At 37.5% G+C, this 26,355-nt stretch overlaps 1 protein-coding gene and 3 long non-coding RNA genes across 4 annotated transcripts in view; all 4 read left to right on the forward strand.

Moving 5' to 3' along the window:
- LOC121633261 overlaps nucleotides 1–26,355 on the forward strand; it is a 61,462-nt gene that overhangs the window by 19,777 nt on the left and 15,330 nt on the right. The window lies entirely within an intron of this gene.
- LOC121633283 lies at nucleotides 9,081–9,744 on the forward strand. Its single transcript, XR_006009029.1, has 3 exons — nucleotides 9,081–9,156; nucleotides 9,308–9,496; nucleotides 9,655–9,744. It is a non-coding gene; the product is annotated as an uncharacterized LOC121633283 (long non-coding RNA).
- On the forward strand, nucleotides 12,421–13,057 carry LOC121633278. The gene is made up of 3 exons (XR_006009025.1): nucleotides 12,421–12,502; nucleotides 12,775–12,800; nucleotides 13,007–13,057. It is a non-coding gene; the product is annotated as an uncharacterized LOC121633278 (long non-coding RNA).
- LOC121633282 lies at nucleotides 23,522–25,160 on the forward strand. The gene is made up of 3 exons (XR_006009028.1): nucleotides 23,522–23,659; nucleotides 24,091–24,295; nucleotides 25,001–25,160. It is a non-coding gene; the product is annotated as an uncharacterized LOC121633282 (long non-coding RNA).

A 26,355-nucleotide genomic window follows, 5' to 3' on the forward strand; every position in this document is an offset into this window, starting at 1 on the left:
ATTAATACCTTAAATAAATAAATACATAATATAAATAATTTAGATTGGATTGTTATATTGTTATATAGTCTGAGATGCACAGTAAAAATTTATAAATAGAAGCTAACACCTCACTAACCACTGATGCAGCAACGTCATGTTTCTCATGGCATCATTGCTCAGAGTTACTTTGGTACTAAAGATGCCAGAGGAAAATTTTAGCTTTTAAATCTAAAATATTGCATTAATTATTTCAGCTACACAAGGAAACACTGAGTCTGTGTAACACCCACACAATAAAACACACATTTCAAATTCTCGGTTTATTTTTAGAAGAAATTGACTTCAGCCTGATTTTTTTTTTTTACTTAAATTCAGGCTCTGCAGCTCACACACTTTCCTGTATTTTAGTCATAGTTTCAACCATGATCAGAACTTTAAATCAAACAGTCTCATGCAGGACATTCAGGCTGTTGATTCATCTGTGAGGTGTGTTTAGGTACACAGGAGGAAAACTTCACTACTACTGGTTTAGATTGTGTTCCTGTTGGTTTTATTCTCTCTGAAGTTGAAAATTAAAGATTTAACTGAATTGTTCAGCCTTTATTCAAAGCTTGCAGGTAGTACCATTGAGACGTGTGGTCTGATTCACAAGAAAAACTTGTTTTGGACAAGATTAAAAAGGAAAAAGAAACAATTTAACATTTAAATAAGATGGATCCCTAAATGACTTTACTACATTTAAATAAAGTATAAATTGTGATAATTAGCCAACAGCAGAAAATGTTTAATTAACAACTGAACAGAGGAGCATTGTGAGTAAACAATGTGTTTGTGGATGTGCATTTTTTTCATTTTATTAAAGTTACTGGAGGAAACGTCCTGATTCTACAAACCATTTTAAATATTAAACCAGAACAAATGTAAACAAAGGGACAGTTAGATCAGTTTCAGCTTTTTATTGTTCTGTTTCTGACCAGAGAGTGGCACCAGAGATCCTTCAACATGTGAGGGGTCATGAGTGTACATTCATCCTACTTTATTTAATACACACACACACACATGGACACATGTGTAACTGTTGACCATCTCCTTTCTAAACCATGTGATGTAATATTGTATAGTGTTTACTTTATTTCTTGGTTTTGTGGATGAATCCAGAAAAGTTGGGACGATATTCAAGCAGCCAAGAAAAACTACATCAACAGGACAAACTAAAGAGACATCAGTGGACAGTCACACCAACAACAGTCCTTCACAACAAGCAGGTAGAGACTGAATCTCTCATCTTCTGCAGTGTGAATGTCAGACTGACTCTTGGCTGCTGGTGGAGATTTTCTCTGCTTCAGTCAATGTGTCTCAGTCTGAAACTGCCTCCTTGTTCAGAACCGGCTGCTGGTTTGATGTTATTTATCTTTACAGGTTCATCATGGTGGTATATTATCGTATCTGTGGTTTTAGCAGCTCTGTTAACATCTGTTGTTGCAGTCAACATCTGGACAAAACTATGAAATGAAACACTTGGTCAGAAAATGTCCTGATAAAGTTCAGGCTTTTTCATCACCAAATCTAAAGTTAACTCTTTATTTAGTCATTTTGTTATTTTAAGAAACAAAACACTGTGCTGATTAAGTTGTGCTGACTTTAAAGCAGGGGTGTCCAACTCTGGTCCTCAAGGGCCACAATCCTGCAGGTTTTCAGTGTGTCCCTGCACCAAGTTATTGTGCAAAATTTATTAGGCTGTTGGATCTATTTAATTTGAGTCAGGTATGTTGAAGCAGGAAACACAGAAAGCCTGCAGGACAGCGGCCCTCGAGGACCGACTTTGGACACCCCTGCTTTAAAGGAACAATGTTGAACCATTAGTGACATCTAGTGGTTAAGTTGGAGATGACACCCATCTCAAATGCTGTCACACTATCCAGACAGGGGTGGGATGTGAGGATGTTACATCATTCTCTGGATCACACCTCATGACCAATTAACTTCAATTGTTTGGCCCAGTTCTTTTCTAATAGCTCTGTCTAATAATCAGAAACTCCAGAACAGAACTCAGATGGAGACGCTTAAACTATGAGAGATAATAAATAAATAAATAAATAGATAATAAAAATAATAATGCACCATACCCTAAAGGTGGTCAATTGAACAAAAGCTTTGGAGGCAGGTGCATTAAAGTACCTGAAAATCAACTTTTATTTAGCTGCTGTTGCAGTGGTAGACTGGTTTAAATCTTACTGGAGCATTTTTCCAAATCAGTACTTCACATACGGCGTACTGGATAGAACGATTAAGCAAAATCAGTGTGTATTACTTATTAAAGTAAGTGGTTTACATCATATGATATGTTGTTTTACACAGGTGGGCAGTGATGATGATGAAGATACAGTGAGGTATGAAAACATTGGGGAGCCTTCTGTTTCTCTCAGACTCCACTGACAACAGAAATGAGTCCACAGCTGTTAAAGTTCATCTCAACACCTTTTGCACCTGAAGACAACAACAGAATCACATCGTGTTCGTGTGACCTGAGATTTATATTTAAATCCAAATCTCTGGATAGAAGTTCAGGTTTTAATATCTTCTCATATCAAGAGACAAATTGTCTTTATTTGTTTTTTGTATTTTCTGCACCATCTCTAAAATGTGTAATGTTCAGCACTTTGTAAACTCTGTTTTTAAAAGTGCTATACAAATAAAGATTTATTATTATATTATTATTATTATAATAATTCATCAGAGAATATAAACGAACAGCACTATAATCACTTAATTTCACTTTATTACCACCCAGATGTTTCAGGCAGAGCGCTTCCTCAGTTCCTTCCTTTCCTTCATATTTTCCATTCAGATCTTTGGAGGCTCAGCACCCTGTATGAGCACGTTTTGTGTTGGAATATTAATTCCTCATTGTGACGGCATGAGTAGTTGTTTGTTACATAAATTCATGGTTCTGCAGTTCTGCCATGTGTGAGCATCATTATTAACCTCATTATTTCAGATGCAGCCCTAGTGGAGACAAACAGACTTGGGACCAAGTCAAGAACAAGTACAAAAACATAACTTCATAGGGGTTCGGTGACAAGGCTTTATTTCTTCATCTGAAGATGAATCTGTCCCTAAAACCTTTGCCCCCCCTGAGCGCGCCTCTCACTGGATCTCAGTAAAAAATCTAAATGGAGCATTAAGACAGCAGTGTGAATGTAGCCTAAGGTTCTAATAGAGGATGGAACTGTGGTTTCAAAATGATCTAGAGCATCAGATGATAGTTGTGTTTATAAGGAGATCACTCCATGTTCGTAGAGCCATATAAGACCAGGTATTCATCTACAGAATATCATGTACACACATGGATCAGGGGAATTACATACCTGGACACAATCTATGGGAAATGATGGGAGAAGAAATTTTACAAAGAAATTATTTCCACAAGATCATCATTACACAGATATACGTGGCAACTTAAGAGCTGCATGAACACAGTTTATGGAAGTTACAATCATTACACAACTTGCTTCCTTTATTATTTTTTAAATTTGCAATATTAGCCCAATAAATTACGTTAAAGATTTAGTATAATACATTAAACATACAGTAAAAGTTAAAATGGTTCATTTAAACTTTTTTAAACTACATATAAATCAGGACATTGAAAGTTAAACTAAAGTAATTCAAGCAGTAACAGAGAAAACACAGAGTGAAGCTACAATGAGGAAGTGACGCCTCACAAACCAGAAGAAGCTCATAATATATTTCTGTTTAAGAAACCACTTTTAAAGATCGAAATATGAAAGAATAAATAATGAGTGTATTCCTGATGATACACAATGAGTTCATTATGCTGCTGATTACCATAAACTAAGCTGAGCATCTCGTCTCAGCAAAGTAGTAAAACTCAATACAATTGTCTACAAATGTGCTACTACTGTATAATATAAGCTTATTCTATTCTACAGTCATTTAGCAGACGCTTTTATCCAAAGCGACTTACATTTGAGAGGAAGAACAACACAAGCATGAATTCAAACAAGATGGGACGTCATAATTAAATGATAGTCAGACCGCTTTTGAGTCCAGTTGGACCCAGGTGCTGTCATGTAGTGCTAGTGCAGTGCATATAATTGTTTTTTTTTTTTTTTTTATTAGTCATTTTATTTAAATACAAGATGACGATTTCATCACACAATATCAACTTGGTCATAAGTGCATGATTTCATCACACAATATCATCTTGGTCATAAGTGCATGATTTCATCACACAATATCATCTTGGGCATGAGTGCACACAGCTTCTTCAGTACTTGGTTGAGCCAAAAAGCTGGACAAATCTTTCTGACTCATTTAGTTAAGCTAAATGTGGAAATGCTCCTTAAACAACTGAGTCTTTAGCTTGGTCTTAAAAGTGGATACGGACTCTGCGGATCGGACTGAGTTTGGTAGATCGTTCCACCACCGGGGAACAACAGAGGAGAAGAGTCTAGCTACTTATTTTGCGCCACGTTGTGGTGGGAGCACTAGGCGTCTTTCACTGGTAGAGCGTAAGTTTCGAGAGGGAGTGTAGCTCTGGATTAAGGAGTGAAGGTAGACCGGAGCCGTTTGGGTTATTGTTTTGTAAGCCAGAAGCAGAGCTTTGAATTTGATGCGTGCTGCAACTGGAAGCCAGTGAAGAGCAATTAGCAGCGGAGTGACATGAGCTCTTTTGGGCTGGTTGAAGACCAGACGTGCTGCTGCATTCTGGATCATCTGCAGAGGTTTAACTGAGCATGCAGGCAGGCCAGCCAGTAAGGAGTTGCAGTAGTCAATGCGTGAAATGACCAGAGCCTGGACCAGGAGCTGGGTCGTGTGTTCAGTCAGGTAGGGTCTGATCCTCCTGATGTTGTAGAGAGCAAATCGGCAAGACCGGGAAACCGAGGCAACATGGTCCTTAAAGGTCAGCTGGTTGTCTACCATGACACCAAGATTCCTGGTAGAAGATGTAGGCACTAGTGTGATTGAGTCAAGCTGCACACTTATCTGTGGCAGTAAAGAAGGACTGGCTGGAAAGACAATAAGCTCAGTCTTGGACAGATTTAGCTGAAGGTAGCGATCCTTCATCCATGCAGAGATATCAGCAAGGCATGCTGATATTCGCATTGAGACGGTTGTGTCATCAGGTGGGAAAGAAAGGAAAAGCTGAGTGTCATCTGCATAGCAGTGGTAGGAGAAACCATGAGAGCTAATGACTGCACCGAGTGAGAAGGTGTATAGGGAAAAGAGAAGAGGGCCGAGCACCGAGCCCTGAGGCACCCCTGTTGTCAGCCCATGTGATCTGGACACGCCCCCTCACCAAGATACTTTGAATGATCTCCCTGTGAGGTAGGATGTAAACCACGAGAGGACAGATCCTGAGATGCCAAGCTCCAAGAGTTTGGAGAACAGTATATGATGGTTGACCGTGTCAAAGGCAGCCGACAGGTCCAGCAGTATAAGGACTGAGGATTGACCAGTGGATCTGGCAAGCCGTAGGGAATCAGTAACTGACAGGAGAGCAGTTTCAGTAGAGTGACCTTGCCTATATCCAGATTGATATGGATCTAACAGGTTGTTGTCTTGGAGGAACTGTGAGACCTGACTGAAGACGGCACGCTCTAGTAGTTTAGACATGAATGGAAGCAATGAGACCGGCCGGTAGTTTTCAACCTGGGCTGGGTTGAGTGTGGGTTTCTTCAGCAGTGGGGTAACCCGAGCTTGCTTGAAGGCAGAAGGAAAGACACCGGATTTAAGAGAGGAGTTGATAATATGAGTTACTGCAGATTTGACTGTAGGTAAAATGCTCTGCAGGATGTCAGAGGGAACAGGATCAAGAGGACAGGTTGTGGGTTTTGAGCTGACCAGAAGTTTAGAGACTTCGTCCTCATTTAGACAGCGGAAAGAACAGAGTGATGCACCAGTAGCTGGTTTGGCCATGTTGAGTTGGTCAGGCTCAGTGAATTGGTTACTGATGTTAGCAACCTTTTCAGTGAAGTAGGAAGCAAACATTTCTGCAGTCAGCACAGTGGGAGGCTGAGCAGGTGGTGGAGATAGAAGAGAGTTAAACGCCATGAACAGTTGTCGTGTGTTGGGAGCATTGCGGATCTTGTTCTGATAAAAGGCTATCTTGGCCGCCTTTAGGCTGGATGTGAAAGTTACAAGTTTTTGCTGGTACTCAGACAAGTCAGTGTGCTCTTTTGATTTGCGCCACTTTCTTTCAGCCGCCCTGAGTCCGGCTCTGTGATCCCTTAGAGCCTCTGTGAGCCATGGACTGGGAGGGTTTTGTCTGGCTGGTTTTGACACCAGAGGACAGAGTTTGTCCAGAGAGGAGGCGAGAGAGGAGCAGAGTGTTTCTGTAGCCTCATTAACAGACCGTAAGGAGAAGTCTGAGTGGGAAGGGAGGGTAGAGTAAACCTCATCAGACAGCTGTGTAGGTCTGAGGGATCTCAAGTTTCTGGGGTAGGACACCATTTTTGGAGCCGCTTGATTGACATGAGGAAGGAAGACAGGGAATTTAACCAGGAAGTGGTCTGAGAGGTGCAGCGGGGTGACGGACAGGTCGGCTGTGGAGCAGTTTCTGGTCAGCACCAAGTCAAGAGTATTGCCAGTTTTGTGTGTTGGAGGAGTCTGTACCAGTTTGAGATTGAAAGAGTAGATGAGAGCCAGAAAGTCAGTTGCCTGTGGTTTGTCAATGTGAATGTTCATGTCTCCCATGACAATTAGTGGTGTGCCATCATCAGGAATGTCAGAGAGAATCATGTCCATTTCAGAGACAAACTCAGCTATACTGCCACCCGGAGGGCGGTAAATTACCAGAATGTATGCAGTGATGGGTGTAGAGACCTTTACTGCGTGATACTCAAGTGATGAGCAGTTAGCCATAGGACGGACAGAAGTTAAGTTCCACTTTTTAGAATAAGAATGCCCGTTCCACCTCCTCGTCCAGCTGAGCGAGGTGTTTGGGTAAATTCTGCATTGACAGAAAGGGCAGCTTTATCTGAACAAATAAGGGAAAAAAAATCTAAAAGCTCCAGTTATTCTTTAATCTTCCACCATCTGCTTTCCAAATATTGTAGAGATGCATGATTAAACTTTATGGAATTAAGAGGCTTGAGGGAGTGGTAGCCTTGTGGTTACAAGGTGGACTTGGGTCTGGAGAACGTGGATTCAAGTCTCTGGTGTGTCAACAGAGGTGAATTACTGCAAGGCCCTGAACCCTCCCAACTGCTCTCCAGGTGCTGGAACATCATGGCAGCCCACTGCTCTCGTACATGTAGAGATGGATTAAATGTAGAGCTGAATTTCTCATTTGGGATAAATTAAGTAAAAATTATTAGTAGTGTTTTTATTATTGTTATCATGTTTAAGTTGCACTAGATAACCTTCAAACTTTATAACTCAGTGTTGCTGACTTGTTTGATGGTGCACTGACATTTATTTTGCACGTTTCTGGAGCGTCACAGCCCAGCAGCATCTTGATGCTGAGAAACTGCACTTCACAATTTTTTCTTCCAGGCCGCTGCGTGACGTTGGAGCCGAGTTTTGCTTTACACACTTACTCACTGTGTAGTGGAACATGTACGGCACCCCAGAAATAATCACAAATCCATCGTAGCGACCACAGTGAACGTTTTCTGTCTCCGTCACTGCATCTAAATTAACATAAACTGATGTTTTTATGATGTTTATCTAATTATAACTGGAGCTCTGCACCTTTTGTAGACACATTCTCAGTAAAACACTTCTTCTAAACTTCTCAGAAAAATGACATCAGTTTACTAATTTATTAATAAACACATTCAAAATAGAAGAGCTGCATGAAGTTAAACGTTTATCTGTACCAGCAATCTTCACACATGCAGCTTCCTCTGTTCTTTGCTGAACTGTCCACTGTCATCTTCAGTGGAAAACAAAGCAGATTAAAGATTTAGTAAAATACATTCAACATGCAATAAAAGCTAAAATGTTTTATTTCAACTTTTTAAATAAGGGAATAGGAGGTAAACAACTCAATTAATTCAAGGAACAGAGGTGATAAAACACAGAGTGAAGCTACAATGAGGAAGTGACGCCTCACAAACCAGAAGAAGCTCATAATATATTTCTGTTTAAGAAACCACTTTTAGAGACTCGGTCATTTGTGAAGGACACAACAAAAGAGACAGAAGCACAATGGTTCCACTCACATGGATTAAAATGTGTTTATTCCTGATTCTGATGCTTCAGTTTACAGGTAAGGAAACACATTTAATATGTTAAATAAGATGATTTAAACCAGTTTCAAAGCTTTACTAATGTAGCTTCATTAAGTTTTCCTACTTTAACACAGACATGTTTGTTACATTGTGTTGATTGTAAAATGATCCTCACACTAATAAGAAACATGACAGACATTTACATTCAACAGTTTATTTTTCATATTTTAATTTCTCTGAACAACAGCAGCTGAGCAACGTTCATCCTTCACTGTCAGAGTTGGTGATGATGCTGCTTTGCCTTGTGGGAAAAATCAGCATAACTGTGACAGTAAGACCTGGATCTTTAGTAATAACATGGGAACAATACGTCTGACTGAACATGGACAGATTCACAGAGAAGCAGCAACTAAATCAGACAGACTGAGTGTTACAGCGAACTGTTCTCTGGTTATAAAGAAGGTCACAGACGAGGATGTTGGTCTTTACTCCTGCAGACAGTTTGTATCAGGACAACAACAAGGACCAGACTCTCATGTTGATCTGTTTGTTATTACCAGTGAGTATTTACATCATGATGTTTTCAGCTCAAACTGTCTTGTTAGAACAACAAACTGAAATATCACAATAATTATGATCACAGTGATGAAGTTATTTTCCTCTTGTTGTCTTTCTCTCACAACATCTCCATCTTCACCAGTGACTGAACAGAAGAACAAAGATAAAGTCACTTTGTTCTGCTTTGTGTTGAGATTTCAATACTGTACTCACACAGTGGAGTGGCTGTATGAGGGTAAATCCTCTGGTATGGAGATATCAGCAACTTCCTGCTCTGCCACTCTGACATTTACACCATCTCACCTGAATCAGGAGTCAATAATTTATGAGTTATTGAAGTGTAAAGTGAAAAATAATTATTTTGAAGAAATACACTTGTTTCCCTTCATCCCTCAGTCCTCACATGAGACAACAGGTGAGAAAGTCAAGAATTGTTTTTGACCATATCAAACTGAAAGCACTTGTTTATTATTGGTGAATGAGAAATAATTTTTTTAAAACTATATTTAATTTTTGTACAGCAGTTAAACAGAGAATATGGTCTTAATGTTGTTGTGTTTCATCAGGTGAAGGAGAAACAACACTGACAACACAGTCAACTAGCACAACAAAATCAACCACAACAACGTCAGAGACACCAAAATCATCCACTTCAAGTAAAGCAATGAGAAAAATAACATCAACAACACAAACCAAGCAGACATCAGTGGACAGACAAACACCTACAAACAACAACAATCCATCACAACAAGCAGGTAGAGACTGAATCTCTCATCTTCTGCAGTGTGAATGTCAGACTGACTCTTGGCTGCTGGTGGAGATTTTCTCTGCTTCAGTCAGTGTGTCTCAGTCTGAAACTTGTTGTTGTTCAGAACCTCTGACTGTGTTTAACGTTTTAATTTCTTTTTTCCAGGTTCATCATGGTGGTCTGTGACTGTTTCTGTGGGTTCAGCAGGTCTCTTAATAACAGCTGTGGTGATCATTATATGGAAGAAAACTAAAGGTGAGAATTTTGATCAGTTTAATTTTTGTATGTAAAATGGTTTAAATTGAACGTGTCAAATTTCTCTGAAAGTGAATTCAAGAAAAATAGAAACAATCAAAACTTATATCAAAGTATTTAGGTGATTTTAACTTTGTCTTTTCAGGAAATAAAAAGAAGGAAGGAAACACTGTGAGTTTGAACACTTCTATCAATGAACTTGTCATTTGTATGGAAAATTAATGGCCATCTCACAAACTATGATCATTAAAAGATAGAACTTAATTGTATATACATATATATATGTATCACTGAGCAGTCTTTACGTTTTATTCTATGAACAGGCTGGTCCTGAAGATGCTATTGTCTATGCGACTGTCAGCCACACCAAGAAGACCCCTAAAAAGAGTCGGGTGAGTGGTTCGATGCATTTTATTGGTAATGATGCAGCTAAAGAATGACAAAAGAAATCTGAATGCCAAAATTTGTGTTGTTATGTTTCTTTATAGGCTCCTGACACTGTGATATACAGCAGTGTGAGAGCTTCTTCCTCTGCAGGAGTTTCTAACTGATCTAAACGACTCCAGTGCTGCAACTAATAAACCAGCAAAGTAAGAGATTAATAATTAAATACGTACCCTTCATTGGGAGGTTCATAGACTTTATATATGCACACATAGGCAAGCAGAGCAATATTAAGTGCTTTTAAAAGCTTTACAGCGTTTGTGTATGACAAAGTTTTGTCATTCCCACCATGAGCAGTCAGTGTGAAATGGGCTTTTAAACCATCTTAGGGGAAGATTATAGGGAGCAACTGCAGATTACCAGTTACAGTATTAGCTTTATGAGGCATAGCTGAGGTGGAATATGGAAAAGAGGAGAGAACATAATGTACATAATTCTTTGTATACTTTTTTGTAACATGGTTTTATATTTTCTATATATCCTATTAAACTTTTACACTTGTCTAATGCCATTTATCTCTTGATTAACCGAAATATGTTTATTAAATCTGATTGTACACATATTTTCTATGGTTCATTGTATATAATGACCCCCACAGGACCACTATTGCCTTTAACTGAATTGTTCGACACCTTTTAAGGGAGTTGACAGTTGTGGTTTTAAGTCTAATGTTAAAAAAGTAAACCAGCAAACATCTCTGCTGCAGCTGTTCTCATGTACATACAAATTTAGCAGCCACCAGAAACTAACACCTCTTTAACCACTGATGCTCCATGATATCATCCTTTTTGTTCAGGGTGGCTTGTTTTTAAATGGAGAAAAAAAGAAAAAAAATGTTAGAAATGTTTACCATTGTTTTTGTCTTACAACCAAGAAAATAAAATTTATTATTTCATTTATGTGTACATGTAAACGTGTTTATTCTTCTTCCACTACTCTGAGATGCACAATGAAAAAGGTTAATTTGCTCATTGACACATGTTAAGCTGTGAATAGAAGCTAACACCTAAGACATGCTCCTCATATCATCATAGCTTAAAGCAACCTGCTGGTTTTGTGTGCTTCATGCATCAGCATAACTGTGACAGTACGACCTGGATCTTTGGTAATAACATGGGAACAATACGTGTGACTGAACATGAACAGATTCACAGAGAAGCAGCGACTAAATCAGACAGACTGAGTCTTACAGCGAACTGTTCTCTGGTTATAAAGAAGGTCACAGACGAGGATGCTGGTCTTTACACCTGCAGACAGTTTGTATCAGGACAACAACAAGGACCAGACTCTCATGTTGATCTGTCTGTTATTACCAGTGAGTATTTACATCATGATGTTTTCAGCTCAAACTGTCTTGTTAGAACAACAGACTGAAATATCACAATAATTATGATCACAGTGATGAAGTTATTTTCCTCTTGTTGTCTTTCTCTCACAACATCTCCATCTTCACCAGTAACTGAACAGAAGAACAAAGATAAAGTCACTTTGTTCTGCTCTGTGTTGAGATTTAAACACTGTAGACACACAGTGGAGTGGCTGTATGAGGGTAAATCCTCTGGTATGGAGATATCAGCACATTCCTGCTCTGCCACTCTGACATTTACACCATCTCACCTGAATCAGGAGTCAATAATTTATGAGTTATTAAAATGTAAAGTGACAGAGAATTATTATAAAAAATACACTTGTTTCCCTTCATCCCTCAGTCCTCACATGAGACAACAGGTGAGAAATTCAAGAATTGTTTTTGGCCATATCAAACTGAAAGCACTTGTTTATTATTGGTGAATGAGAAATTAATTTTTTTTATAACTATATTTAATTTTGTAAAGCAGTTAAACAGAGAAAATGGTCTTAATGTTGTTGTTTTTTACCAGGTGAAGGAGAAACAACACTGACAACACAGTCAACTAGCACAACAAAATCAACCACAACAACGTCAGAGACACCAAAATCATCCACTTCAAGTAAAGCAATGAGAAAAATAACAACAACACAAACCAAGCAGACATCAGTGGACAGACAAACACCTACAAACAACAACAATCCATCACAACAAGCGGGTAGAGACTGAATCTCTCATCTTCTGCAGTGTGAATGTCAGACTGACTCTTGGCTGCTGGTGGAGATTTTCTCTGCTTCAGTCAGTGTGTCTCAGTCTGAAACTTGTTGTTGTTCAGAACCTCTGACTGTGTTTAACTTTCTAACTTCTTTTTTCCAGGTTCATCATGGTGGTCTGTGACTGTTTCTGTGGGTTCAGCAGTTCTCTTAATAACAGCTGTGGTGATCATTATATGGAAGAAAACTAAAGGTGAGAATTTTGATCAGTTTAATTTTTGTATGTAAAATGGTTTAAATTGAACATGTCAAATATAATTTAATTTCTTCTGTTTAATACATTGAACTCAATTATCTGCAAAGTGTGAAAGTAAATGATAATTTGATCATAAATAAAACTGAGGAAGATTCACAAAAATAAAGTTATGTATAAATGCAGCTTTCTCTGAAAGTGAATTCAAGAAAAATAGAAACAATCAAAACTTATATCAAAGTATTTAGATGATTTTAACTTTGTCTTTTCAGGAAATAAAAAGAAGGAAGGAAACACTGTGAGTTTAAACACTTCTATCAATGAACTTGTCATTTGTATGGTAAATTAATGGCCATCTCACAAGCTATGATCATTAAAAGATAGAACTTAATTGTACATACATACATACACACACACACACATATATATATATATATATATATATATATATATATATATATATATATATCACTGAGCAGTCTTTACATTCTATTATGTGAACAGGCTGGTCCTGAAGATGCTGTTGTCTATGCGACTGTCAGCCACACCAAGAAGACCCTAAAAAGAGCCGGGTGAGTGGTTCAATGCATTTTATTGGTAATGATGCAGCTAAAGAATGGCAAAAGAAATCTAAATGCCAAAATTTGTGTTGTTATGTTTCTTTATAGGCTCCTGACACTGTGATATACAGCAGTGTGAGAGCTTCTTCCTCTGCAGGAGTTTCTAACTGATCTAAACGACTCCAGTGCTGCAACTAATAAACCAGCAAAGTAAGAGATTAATAATTAAATACGTACCCTTCATTGGGAGGTTCATAGACTTTATATATGCACACATAGGCAAGCAGAGCAATATTAAGTGCTTTTAAAAGCTTTACAGCGTTTGTGTATGACAAAGTTTTGTCATTCCCACCATGAGCAGTCAGTGTGAAATGGGCTTTTAAACCATCTTAGGGGAAGATTATAGGGAGCAACTGCAGATTACCAGTTACAGTATTAGCTTTATGAGGCATAGCTGAGGTGGAATATGGGAAAGAGGAGAGAACATAATGTACATAATACTTTGTATATTTTTTTGTAACATATTTTTATATTTTCTATATTTCCTATTAAACTTTTACACTTGTCTAATGCCATTTATCTCTTGATTAACCAAAATATGTTTATTAAATCTGATTGTACACATATTTTCTATGGTTCATTGTATATAATGACCCCCACAGGACCAGTATTGCCTTTAACTGAATTGTTTGACACCTTTTAAGGGAGTTGACAGTTGTGGTTTTAAGTTTAATGTTAAAAAAATAAACCAGCAAACATCTCTGCTGCAGCTGTTCTCATGTACATACGAATTTAGCAGCCACCAGAAACTAACACCTCTTTAACCGCTGATGTTCCATGATATCATCCTTTTTGTTCAGGGTGGCTTGTTTTTAAATGCAAAAAAGGGAGTTAGAAATGTTTATTATTGTTTTTGTCTTGTATCCAAGAAAATAAACTTGAATTTATTCTTATTTAATTTATGTGTACGTCTAAAAGTTTTTATTCTCCTTCCACTAGTCTGAGATGCACAATGGAAAAGGGTAATTTGCTCATTGACACATGTTAAGCTGTGAATAGAAGCTAACACCTCACTAACCACTGATACACCAGCATCATGCTTCTCATGTCATCATAGCTTAAGCAACCTGCTGGTTTTGTTTGCTTCATATGAATAAATGTAAAAAAATAGTAATAATAATAATAACTAACTAATTTTTGGAAGGTTTATGTAGATGTGCATGAAGGAGGGAGATTGCTGACCAACACAATGTAACACTTGTTAGCTTTACTGGGTATGAAAACCAACCACAACCTACAGTTGACTTTAAGTACCCAGCATGCACCGCACCCACTGACATCATCACGCTGTAGCCGTAAATATAAAAACTGTCAACACAGTCTACAGAAAATTCCCTCATTTACACACGTTAAGCTGTGAAATGAAGCTAACACCTCACTAACCACTAAATACACCAACTCATGGCATCATAGCTTAAAGACACCTACTAAATTTATTCGCTTTATATGAATAAATAAGAAAGTTCTCTTTTAATCATGAAAGAAGAATTATTTGCAAAGGAAATTATCTAAAAAACCTAATTTTTCATGTTTAGGCTCCTTAAGTCCTGCGTAGATGAACTTTGTGGAGTTATGGGGCATGTCTTCAACCTGAGCCTCAAGCTGAAGGTGGTACCACAGCTCTGGAAGGCCTCCTGTGTGGTACCAGTGTCAAAGACATCTTACGCCAGAGAACTCACCGGCTACAGGCAGGTGGCTCTCACACCCCATCTAAAGATGAAACTTGAGACACTCATCCTGGGACACTGCTGCTCCATGGTGGGACCCTCCATGGATCTACTGCAGTTCGCCTACCAGCCTGGCATCGCAGTGGAGGACACGGTTATCTTCCTGCTACACCGTGCTCTGGCTTACCTGGAGAACCCCTGCAGCACTGTAAGAATCATGTTTCTTGATTTCTCCATAAATCTCATAAAATAAAATGAAAAAAAATCTTTATGTGTGTACCAGGCTTAATGTATTCTGGTTGAGTCCTGTCCTTTGATAAAGCTAAAGTTTAATGAACATACATCTTTACTTTTATTCATTAAAATAGGGACAATTTGTGGATTTTAATCCCAATGGCTCTAATATTCAAAGCCTCGCGGACCCCCTGTGCTTTTCAGGGGACCCTCTTGGTGGGTCCCGGACCCCAGTTTGGAAACCACTGTCTTAATACATAGGCAAGTAGAGCAATATTATGAACTTTGTTGTGGAATTTTTAGTTATCAAAGATCACACACTAAGTGAGAATCGAACAAAGTATTATTTATTAAGAGCTGATCAGCAATGAGAGTCCCACAGTCAAGGAGTTTGTCTGCGTGAGTCTGGGGAGATACCAGTGAGCTTAGTTAATATACCAGGCATGAGCTGATAACATCACAGTAGGAGGTCATTGTTTTAAATTCCTCACATAGCTGTTAACAAATGTTACGGAGTGAAGGGTGCAAAGGAGGAAGCTCACTAAACTCTCAACATCTGTTGAGGGGATGAGAGAGGGGGGAAGGTGTGAGAAGGAGTTCTTATCTAAATACACAGACATACAAAGTGTAACCTACAAACTATAAGGGTATATGAATAAATTTTCCATTACAACTTTTAACCCTTTCATGCATGAATTCTTGAAATAGTGCCACATGTGTTTTATATATAATATTTGATTTCTAAAGACATATGCAGTTTTACTTTATTTCTTAATCATGTTTTACTTTTATTTATTTAATATATGTTCACATATTCTTCAAAAATATTTGAAAAATCATGTTTTCATGTTTCTATAATGTATTGTATATAAAAATATATCAGTATAATTTTCCTTTCCTGTTTATTACTGAAGCAAATTTGGAAATTACTATGTATTTATGTACACATACAGTATATATATTTATTCTACCATGACTGGCAGTGTATTGGATAACTCACTGATGCCCACAAGTGGCAAATACACAAATATACCATCCTCACTCATGAATACACTAGAAAACAGCAGTCAAATAGGTGTCCACTGTAATAGACTCTCTACACTCTCTAACTGGATGCAGATTACTTGGTGCACACTTGCGTCATGCTGTTGGGACGGCAAACCCAAACATGAGTGTACAGATAAGAGCGAAGGACACAGCAGAGAAGCGATCAACTGCCAGCTCTCCCCCCTCACCAGACCCTCTTCTCCACATCACCCAAGGTCTTAAAAGGATGTCTCTATCCAGGTCTGAACCCCAGCGACCACCATCTACCAAGAAATACAGGGCTCCCCCCCCTCCCCCTCCTCATCCTCCTATTAGATCATCTGTCCTGACCGAGCAGGGCATGGGAGGAGGTTCCCAGAGCAGCAGAATTCACAACAAAGATAACATGCCATGATGCGTTCAGGGTCCTTGCTGTAGTTTTGCTACTACTGACAGCTGTTCTGAGATCAAGCCTGGACCCAGTAGGATTCCTGTGTTAGTTAGTAAAATAAGGAATCGAACACGGTCAGTTTGTGGGGTGAATCGATCTAATCTGTTAACTGTACCTTGTATAACTCAGAATACAACAGAGACCAGTGTAAACTTCATAAAGCTAGCTGTACTAAATGTTAGATCTCTGTCCAACAAGTCACTGTTAGTTAATGACTTCATCATTTCTCACAGTTTAGATTTTCTTTTTCTGACAGAAACATGGTTAACAGAAGACACAAGTGCTACAGTTCTTAATGAAACAGCACCCCCTCATTTTAGTTTCATGAATAAATGTCAAAACGGGAGGAAAGGGGGAGGAGAAGCTGCCTTATTTAAAGATTCATTCCAGTGTAAAGAAATATCATTTGGTGATTTTACTTCTTTTGAATATCTTAGTTTTATTTTAAGGGGCATTCCTAAAATCCTATTTCTAATCATCTACAGACGTCCAGGACACTGTGTAAATTTTATTGATGAATTTTCTGAATTATTGTCGGTTATCTCTACTGATTTTAACCATTTCATCTTAACTGGGGATTTTAACATTCACATAGATAACATGACGGATGGTAATGTCAAGGAATTTTGTTCCATATTGGACATGTTTGGTTTGTGGCAACATGTTAAACAACCGACCCACATTCGAGGTCACATTCTGGACCTGGTTATTTCAAAGGGTGTTGATATTTCTTCTGTTGCGGTCACTGACTTGGCCTTGTCTGACCATTTTTGTATTTTGTTTGATTTACTGATCACTCAGAATGTTCAACCAACCTGCTTCTCCGTTAGGAAGAGGTACATTAATGAAAGAACAAGTGCTAAGTTTGTGGAGGCCATAGCTATGTTACCAACAACCAGTGCAGAGTCAGTTGATAGACTCCTGGATAATTTCAATCTGAAAATCTTGAATGTAATGGATGCTGTTGCACCGATAAGAATCAAGAGCAACTTGAGCAAACAGAAAACACCATGGAGAAACACCACTGTGGTTACCAGCCTAAAAAGAGAATGCAGAAAAACTGAGCGGAAATGGCGGAAAAATAAACTTCAAATTTACTATGAGCTGTACAAACAAAGCCTGCGTAACTATAACAATGAGTTGTGCAAGGCCAGAGAGCTGCATTTATCTGAAATGATTAACAGGAATGTCAACAATTCTCGCACTCTGTTTGCTATGATTGAAAAACTTACAAATCCTCCTAAACAGATAAGCCCAGAGCTCCTTTCCACTGAGAAATGCAACCAATTTGCAAACTTTTTTAGCCAAAAAATTAAAACAATTAGGCAAAATATTAATTCCACACAGTCAAACAAGAAAATTAGTCTGTGTCTAAAACCCGGAAATAATTCTGATGTCATGTCACAATTTAAAATGGTGAATTTAAAAGTCCTACAAGAAACAGTTTGGCATTTGAAATCAACAACATGCACTCTGGACATGATACCATCCGACTTTTTAAAAACAGTTTTTACCTCAGTAGAAAGTGATCTCCTACTGATAGTTAACAGCTCACTGGCATCAGGCATTTTTCCCAAGTCACTAAAGATAGCTGCTATTAAGCCACTCCTAAAGAAAAGGACTCTAGACGCCTCTATAATGAACAACTATAGACCTGTCTCTAACCTCTCTTTTATTTCCAAGATTATTGAAAAAGTTGTATTTCACCAGCTTCATGACTTTTTAAATGAAAGTGGAAATCTTGATAAATTTCAGTCCGGCTTCCGACCTCATCACAGCACTGAAACAGCTCTGGTCAAAGTGTTAAATGACATTAGGTTGAATACCGATTCTGGTCAAGTATCAGTCCTGGTTCTGTTGGATCTCAGTGCTGCGTTTGATACTGTAGATCACAGAATCCTGTTGCACAGGCTGGAAAACTGGGTTGGACTTTCTGGAGCGGTCCTTAACTGGTTCAGGTCCTATTTAGAAGGCCGGAGTTATTTTGTTACGATCGGCAGCTATGAATCCGAGCGAGTGGCCATGACTTGTGGAGTCCCCCAGGGGTCAGTCCTTGGACCTCTTCTGTTCAACTTGTATATGCTCCCTTTGGGTAAAATATTACAAAACTATAGCATTAGTTATCAAAGTTATGCAGATGATACACAACTTTATGTGTCTCTGTCACCAGATGACTGCAGTCCAATAGACTTAATGTGTCAGTGTCTGGAGCAAATAAACACCTGGATGAGGGAGAATTTCCTACAATTAAATGAAGACAAAACTGAGATTATTCTGTTTGGTAGCAAAGAGAAGAGGGTCAGCATTGGCAAACACCTGGAGACTCGGGCTCTTAAAATTACCAACCAAGTTCGTAACCTGGGAGTGTTGATAGACTCAGATCTGACTTTCAGCAGCCATATCAAAGCTGTCACTAAGACAGCTTTTTACCAGCTCAGAAACATCAACAGAATTAAAAGTTTAGTCTCCCAGAAAGACCAAGAGAAACTCATCCATGCATTCATCTCCAGTAGACTGGATTACTGTAATGGTCTTTTAACAGGACTTCCTAAAAAGAGCATTAAACATCTGCAGCTCATCCAGAACGCTGCTGCTAGAGTTTTAACCAGGACTAAGAGATCTGAACACATCACACCAGTTTTAAAATCTTTACACTGGCTTCCAGTCAGTCACAGAATAGATTTTAAAACCCTTCTGATCATTTACAAATCCCAGAATGGTTTAGGCCCAGAATACATCTGTGATATGTTCAGAGAATATAAACCTAGCAGAGCTCTTAGATCCAAAGACTCTGGTCAACTAGTCCAGGCCAGAGTCCAGACTAAACATGGAGAAGCAGCATTTAGCTGTTATGCTGCAAACAAATGGAACAAACTGCCAGTGGAGATTAAACTTTCCCCAAATGTAGACATTTTTAAATCCAGGTTAAAAACTTTTCTTTTCTCATGCGCCTATGCATGAAATCTGCACGGTAACTTTTTTTTTAACTAATCTTGCTTTTAATCATTTTAATGTAATTTATTATTTTATTGTGATTATGTGTTGATTATGTGTTGATGCCTTTTACTATTCTAAATATCTGTAATGTCTTTGTTTTATGTAAAGCACTTTGAATTGTCCTGTACATGAAATGTGCTATACAAATAAACTGCCTTGCCTTGCCTTACATGAAATTGAAAAGAGAAAAGAAGAGAAAACATGATGTATTTGCAGAATTTTTGTAACAACTTTTGTTATATTCTATATATCTTATTAATCCTTTACGATTGTGAAATTATACTTATCTGCTAATATTAGAATCTGATTATTAAATCATATTGTACATGTTTTCTATGCTTTACTGTGAAAAGTGTAAAAGTCTTAATGCTAAAAAAAATAAAATAAAAATAAATGTAAAGTACCGAACATCTTTGCTGCTGTTGTTCCCACGTTCATACAAACTTAGCAGCCAACAGAAACTAACACCTCTTTAACCACTGATGCTCCATGATATCATGGCTTGTTTTTAAAAGCAGGAAGAAAAGATGTTAGAAACATTAAACATTGTTTTTGTCTTGAATCCAAGAAAATAAAATTGAATTTACCCTTATTTCATTAATGTACAGTAAAGCGCTATATAAATGCAGACAATTTAACATGTGTACATGTAAAAGTGTTTATTCTTCTTCCACTAGTCTGTGATGCACAATGAAAAAGGTTAATTTGCTCATTGACACATGTTAAGCTGTGAATAGAAGCTAACACCTCACTAACCACTGATCCACCAGCATCATGCTTCTCATGTCATCATAGCTTAAAGCAGCCTGTCAGTTTTGTTTGCTTCATATGTATATAAAAGTAAAATAAAAGTAATTCCTAACAAACATTTTTTGTAAAAGAAAATAATCTAGAAGACCTGTTAAGATTTCATGTTTAAATTCTATAAATTATATTTTCATCAATTGCTGTTGATTACTCCTCCATGTGTCTAAAATAACAAATTCACACAAATAAACCAGCTGCACGTACACCTCATTCACACGTCATTAACCACTGATACAAAAACATGTTGGATCACATGACATCATACCTTAAAAGACAAATGATCACTCTTGTAATTCTTAGTCTTGGACAATTATAAAAAAAGAAAAGATTGAACCTGGTAAAGTTTGGTGGTTAAATAATAACTTCAGTTGCATTGAAAAGTTTAGTTTCATATGTTATGTCTAAAATCTTAATGAAAATTAAACTAAAGTTCAGTTTAAGACTTTTCTTTGTTCTATTGAAAGCATTTTGTTTGTCAACATAAAAGTGTATAATAAATGTTTTTTCATAAAAAAGAAAAATACTTTTGATGCTTTCTAATATTTTCCATTTGTAAGTAAAGCAAGTAATACAACAGAGTGAAGTCACTATCAGGAAGTGACGCCTCACAAACCAGAAGAAGCTCATAATATATTTCTGTTTAAGAAACCACTTTTAAAGATCGAAATATGAAAGAATAAATAATGAGTCTGTGTATTGCTGATGATACACAATGAGTTCATTATGCTGCTGATTACCATAAACTAAGCTGAGCATCTCGTCTCAGCAAAGTAGTAAAACTCAATACAATTGTCTACAAATGTGCTACTGCTGTATAATATAAGCTTCTTTTCACTTTATCTGAACAAGTAAGGGAAAAAAATCTAAAAGCTCCAGTTATGCTTTAATCTTCCACCATCTGCTTTCCAAATATTGTAGAGATGCATGATTAAACTTTATGGAATTAAGAGGCTTGAGGGAGTGGTAGCCTTGTGGTTACAAGGTGGATTTGGGTCTGAAGAACGTGGATTAAAGTCTCTGGTGTGTCAACAGAGGTGAATTATTGAAAGACCCTGAACTCCTCCCAACTGCTCTCCAGGTGCTGGAACATCATGGCAGCCCACTGCTCTCGTACATCTAGAGATGGATTAAATGTAGAGCTGAATTTCTCAATTGGGATAAATTAAGTGAAAATTATTAGTAGTATTTTTATTATTGTTATCATGTTGTTTAAGTTGCAGTAGATAACCTTCAAACGTTATAACTCAGTGTTGCTGACTTGTTTGATGGTGCACTGACATTTATTTTGTACGTTTCTGGAGCGTCACAGCCCAGCAGCATCTTGATGCTGAGAAACTGCACTTCACAATTTTTTCTTCCAGGCCGCTGCGTGACGTTGCAGCCGAGTTTTGCTTTAGACACTTACTCACTGTGTAGTGGAACATGTACGGCACCCCAGAAATAATCACAAATCCATCGTAGCGACCCCAGTGAACGTTTTCTGTCTCCGTCACTGCATCTAAATTAACAAACTGATGTTTTTATGATGTTTATCTAATTATAACTGGAGCTCTGCACCTTTTGTAGACACATTCTCAGTAAAACACTTCTCCTAAACTTCTCAGAAAAATGACATCAGTTTACTAATTTATTAATAAACACATTCAAAATAGAAGAGCTGCATGAAGGTAAAAGTTTATCTGTACCAGCAATCTTCACACATGCAGCTTCCTCTGTTCTTTGCTGAACTGTCCACTGTCATCTTCAGTGGAAAACAAAGCAGATTAAAGATTTAGTAAAATACATTCAACATGCATTAAAAGCTAAAATGTTTTATTTCAACTTTTTAAATAAGGGAATAGGAGGTAAACAACTCAATTAATCCAACAAGGAACAGAGGTGATAAAACACAGAGTGAAGCTACAATGAGGAAGTGACGCCTCACAAACCAGAAGAAGCTCATAATATATTTCTGTTTAAGAAACCACTTTTAGAGACTCGCTCATTTGTGAAGGACACAACAAGAGAGACAGAAGCACAATGGTTCCACTCAGATGGATTAAAATGTCTTTATTCCTGATTCTGATGCTTCAGTTTACAGGTAAGGAAACATATTTAATATGTTAAATAAAATGATTTAAACCAGTTTCAAAGCTTTACTAATGTAGCTTCATTAAGTTTTCCTCCTTTAACACAGATATGTTTGTTACATTGTGTTGATTGTAAAATGATCCTCACACTAATAAGAAACATGACAGACATTTACATTCAACAGTTTATTTTTCATATTTTAATTTCTCTGAACAACAGCAGCTGAGCAACGTTCATCCTTCACTGTCAGAGTTGGTGATGATGCTGCTTTGCCTTGTGGGAATAATCAGCATAACTGTGACAGTACGACCTGGATCTTTAGTAATAACATGGGAACAATACGTCTGATTGAACATGGACAGATTCACAGAGAAGCAGCAACTAAATCAGACAGACTGAGTGTTACAGCGAACTGTTCTCTGGTTATAAAGAAGGTCACAGACGAGGATGTTGGTCTTTACACGTGCAGACAGTTTGTATCAGGACAACAACAAGGACCAGACTCTCATGTTGATCTGTTTGTTATTACCAGTGAGTATTTACATCATGATGTTTTCAGCTCAAACTGTCTTGTTAGAACAACAGACTGAAATATCACAATAATTATGATCACAGTGATGAAGTTATTTTCCTCTTGTTGTCTTTCTCTCACAACATCTCCATCTTCACCAGTGACTGAACAGAAGAACAAAGATAAAGTCACTTTGTTCTGCTCTGTGTTGGGATTTAAACACTGTACTCACACAGTGGAGTGGCTGTATGAGGGTAAATCCTCTGGTATGGTGATATCAGCAACTTCCTGCTCTGCTACTCTGACATTTACACCATCTCACCTGAATCAGGAGTCAATAATTTATGAGTTATTGAAGTGTAAAGTGAAAAATAATTATTTTGAAGAAATACACTTGTTTCCCTTCATCCCTCAGTCCTCACATGAGACAACAGGTGAGAAAGTCAAGGATTGTTTTTGACCATATCAAACTGAAAATATTTGTTTATTATTGGTGAATGAGAAATTAATTTTTTAGAACTATATTTAATTTTTGTAAAGCAGTTAAACAGAGAAAATGGTCTTAATCTTGTTGTTTTTTACCAGGTGAAGGAGAAACAACACTGACAACACAGTCAACTAGCACAACAAAATCATCCACAACAACGTCAGAGACACCAAAATCATCCACCTCAAGTAAAGCAATGAGAAAAATAACATCAACAACACAAACCAAGCAGACATCAGTGGACAGACAAACACCTACAAACAACAACAATCCATCACAACAAGCAGGTAGAGACTGAATCTCTCATCTTCTGCAGTGTGAATGTCAGACTGACTCTTGGCTGCTGGTGGAGATTTTCTCTGCTTCAGTCAGTTTGAAACCTTGCTGCTGCTGTTGTTACATTCTTGTAACAAACTGTCAGGGACATGTCCAGACTGTTTTTGTAACGTTTATTTTATATATTGCCCACAGTTTAACATCAACAGAAATTCTTTTTTTCCATCACTCCCCCACTCTTAGTTCAGTTTCCTCTCCTCTTAAAGGGAAAGTACACTAATCAGGCATCCAGAACAGTGTCATGAATTGAGCAACACATTCAAATTCAACAAATAATTTCTAACTCATCCACTGAAAACAAAACCATATAACAGAACTGCTCCAGTGTGCTACACTATTCATTACCCCTGACTGGTTTAACGTTTTTATTTCCTTTTTCCAGGCTCATCATGGCGGTATGTTGTTGTCTCTTTGGGTTTAACAGCACTCCTGATTTCTGTCATTACAATCAACTTGTGGACAAAAACTACAGGTGAGAACTTCTAAAACTGAAATTTAAAAAGCATGAATGTTTATATCTGAAACCACAGTCTCTGTTTTCTCTGTTTTTTTTACTTTCAGGAAGCAAGACAACAATGCTAAATGCTGTGAGTTTAACCTCTGGATTTTCAACTATACAATAACTGTTATAAGGAGAAATCTCTGCTTGAACCAGTTGTTTATGATTAACTGTGTTATTAAGAAAATATCAAATTAGATGGTGATAAGATCTTACCAACTATATCTTGTTGAATTTCTGGTTGCTTTTCTTTTAAGCATAATTCATAGTGGTGGAAATATAAGTAAGTAAATGAATAAATAAGAGGAGAGGAGGAGAGGAGAGGAAAGACACACCTTGACTCCATCACCATGGAAACTTATTCCATAGATTTAGAAGTTCAGTTAATACACAATGCTTTATCTCTTGGTGTCAGACTGAACCAGCAGTAAGGCAGACACTAACACAGGCAAGTGTGAAGATGATTTAATTAAGATCAAAGCCTAAAAAGTGCGTAGACTCACTACCAAAACACAGGTGAACCGACAAAGACTTGGAGTAAAACAACAAGACTAGATGATGAAATTCTACTAACAAAGGGTATAAATAGAGGGATGAACAGGTGCATCACATGAGGGTAATGACAACACAGGTGCGGTCCATGATGGCATGAGCAGAGGAATCCTGGGGAATGTTGTGTCAGAACCGGTGATCAATAGGCTGGCGATGCTGAGCGCACTGGAGGAAAAGGGGCAGACATGACACTAGGGAGATTTTCAGGCACTGAGAGTGTGTTTGTGCTGTTTGTTTACAGGTATACAGTGATGAAGATGAAGATGAAGGTATAGTGCAGTATGAAAACGTTGGAGAGCCCTCTGTTTCTGTCCGACTCCACTGATCAACAACTTCAACATCAAATCTCCACAGAAATGAGTCCACTGCTGTAAAGTTCATCCCAACATATTTTACACCCATAGACAAAAACAGATTCACATCATTTTATTACTTTTTATTTATTTCTTATAATATTAGAATTAGAAAGTTTATTTTTTGTTGCATTGCAAAGATTTGTAATATTTTCTCATTTATAAAAACCATTTAATCACAATGTAATACTGAATGTTTGAGTTTAAAGAGCTACTGTGTGTTATTGTGCTAATGTGAATTTAATGTTATTTTTACTAGTCCAGTTATGATTAAAGTTTAAGTTCAGAAATGTGTTTTGTAGTTCTGCCTCTCAGCCTCTTCACAAAGACCAGCAGCTCAGACCTCAGTACAAACTTTTCATCTTTCTGTTCCTCCATGCTTCATATCAAATCTTTTCTCTGTTGAACTGAATCGCTTTGTTTGGTCTGATGTTTGACATTTGTCTCAGTAGTCACAATATTATCTGATTACTTTGGATTTCTTTCTTATTTCCTCACAATGAAAAGATTTTTCTTTTTAGTATTGACAAATATTTGTATTATTTTTAATAATAAATATTTAATTATTTTTAATAGTTCATTTAATCACAATTTAATTTGGAATCTGTGAGGTTAATGCACTGAGAGTTGATGTTATACTTAATATTCCAAATATATATACAATACATACAGATTCACGGAGAAGCAGCAACTAAATCAGACAGACTGAGTCTTACAGCGAACTGTTCTCTGGTTATAAAGAAGGTCACGTTTGAGGATGTTGGTCTTTACACCTGCAGACAGTTTGTATCAGGACAAAAACCACACGGATCAAATGTTGGGTGTATTGATGGACTCAGACCTTAACTTTGAAAAACACATTAAGGGAATTACAAAATCAGCCTACTATCAGCTTAAGAATATATCAAGTGTAAAAGATCTGATGTCTCAGCAGGACCTGGAAAAACTAGTCCAGCTTTCATCTTTAGTCAGCTTGATTATTGTAACAGTGTTTTTACAGGTTCTGCCTAAAAAATCAATTAGACACCTGCAGCTTATTCAGAACTCTGCTGCTCGAGTCCTCACTAAGACCAAGAAAGTGGACCACATCAGTCCAGCTCTGAGGTCTTTACACTGGCTGCCTGTTCGTAAGAGAACATATTTTAAAGTTCTGCTGCTGGTCTATGAAGCTCTGAATGGTTTAGGACCAAAATCAAAAAAAATCAGTGACCTCTTGACCCAGTATGAACCTACCAGAACACTC

The sequence above is a fragment of the Melanotaenia boesemani genome, chromosome 22 (genome assembly GCF_017639745.1).
Source record: "Melanotaenia boesemani isolate fMelBoe1 chromosome 22, fMelBoe1.pri, whole genome shotgun sequence".
Taxonomy (NCBI): Eukaryota; Metazoa; Chordata; class Actinopteri; order Atheriniformes; family Melanotaeniidae; genus Melanotaenia; species Melanotaenia boesemani.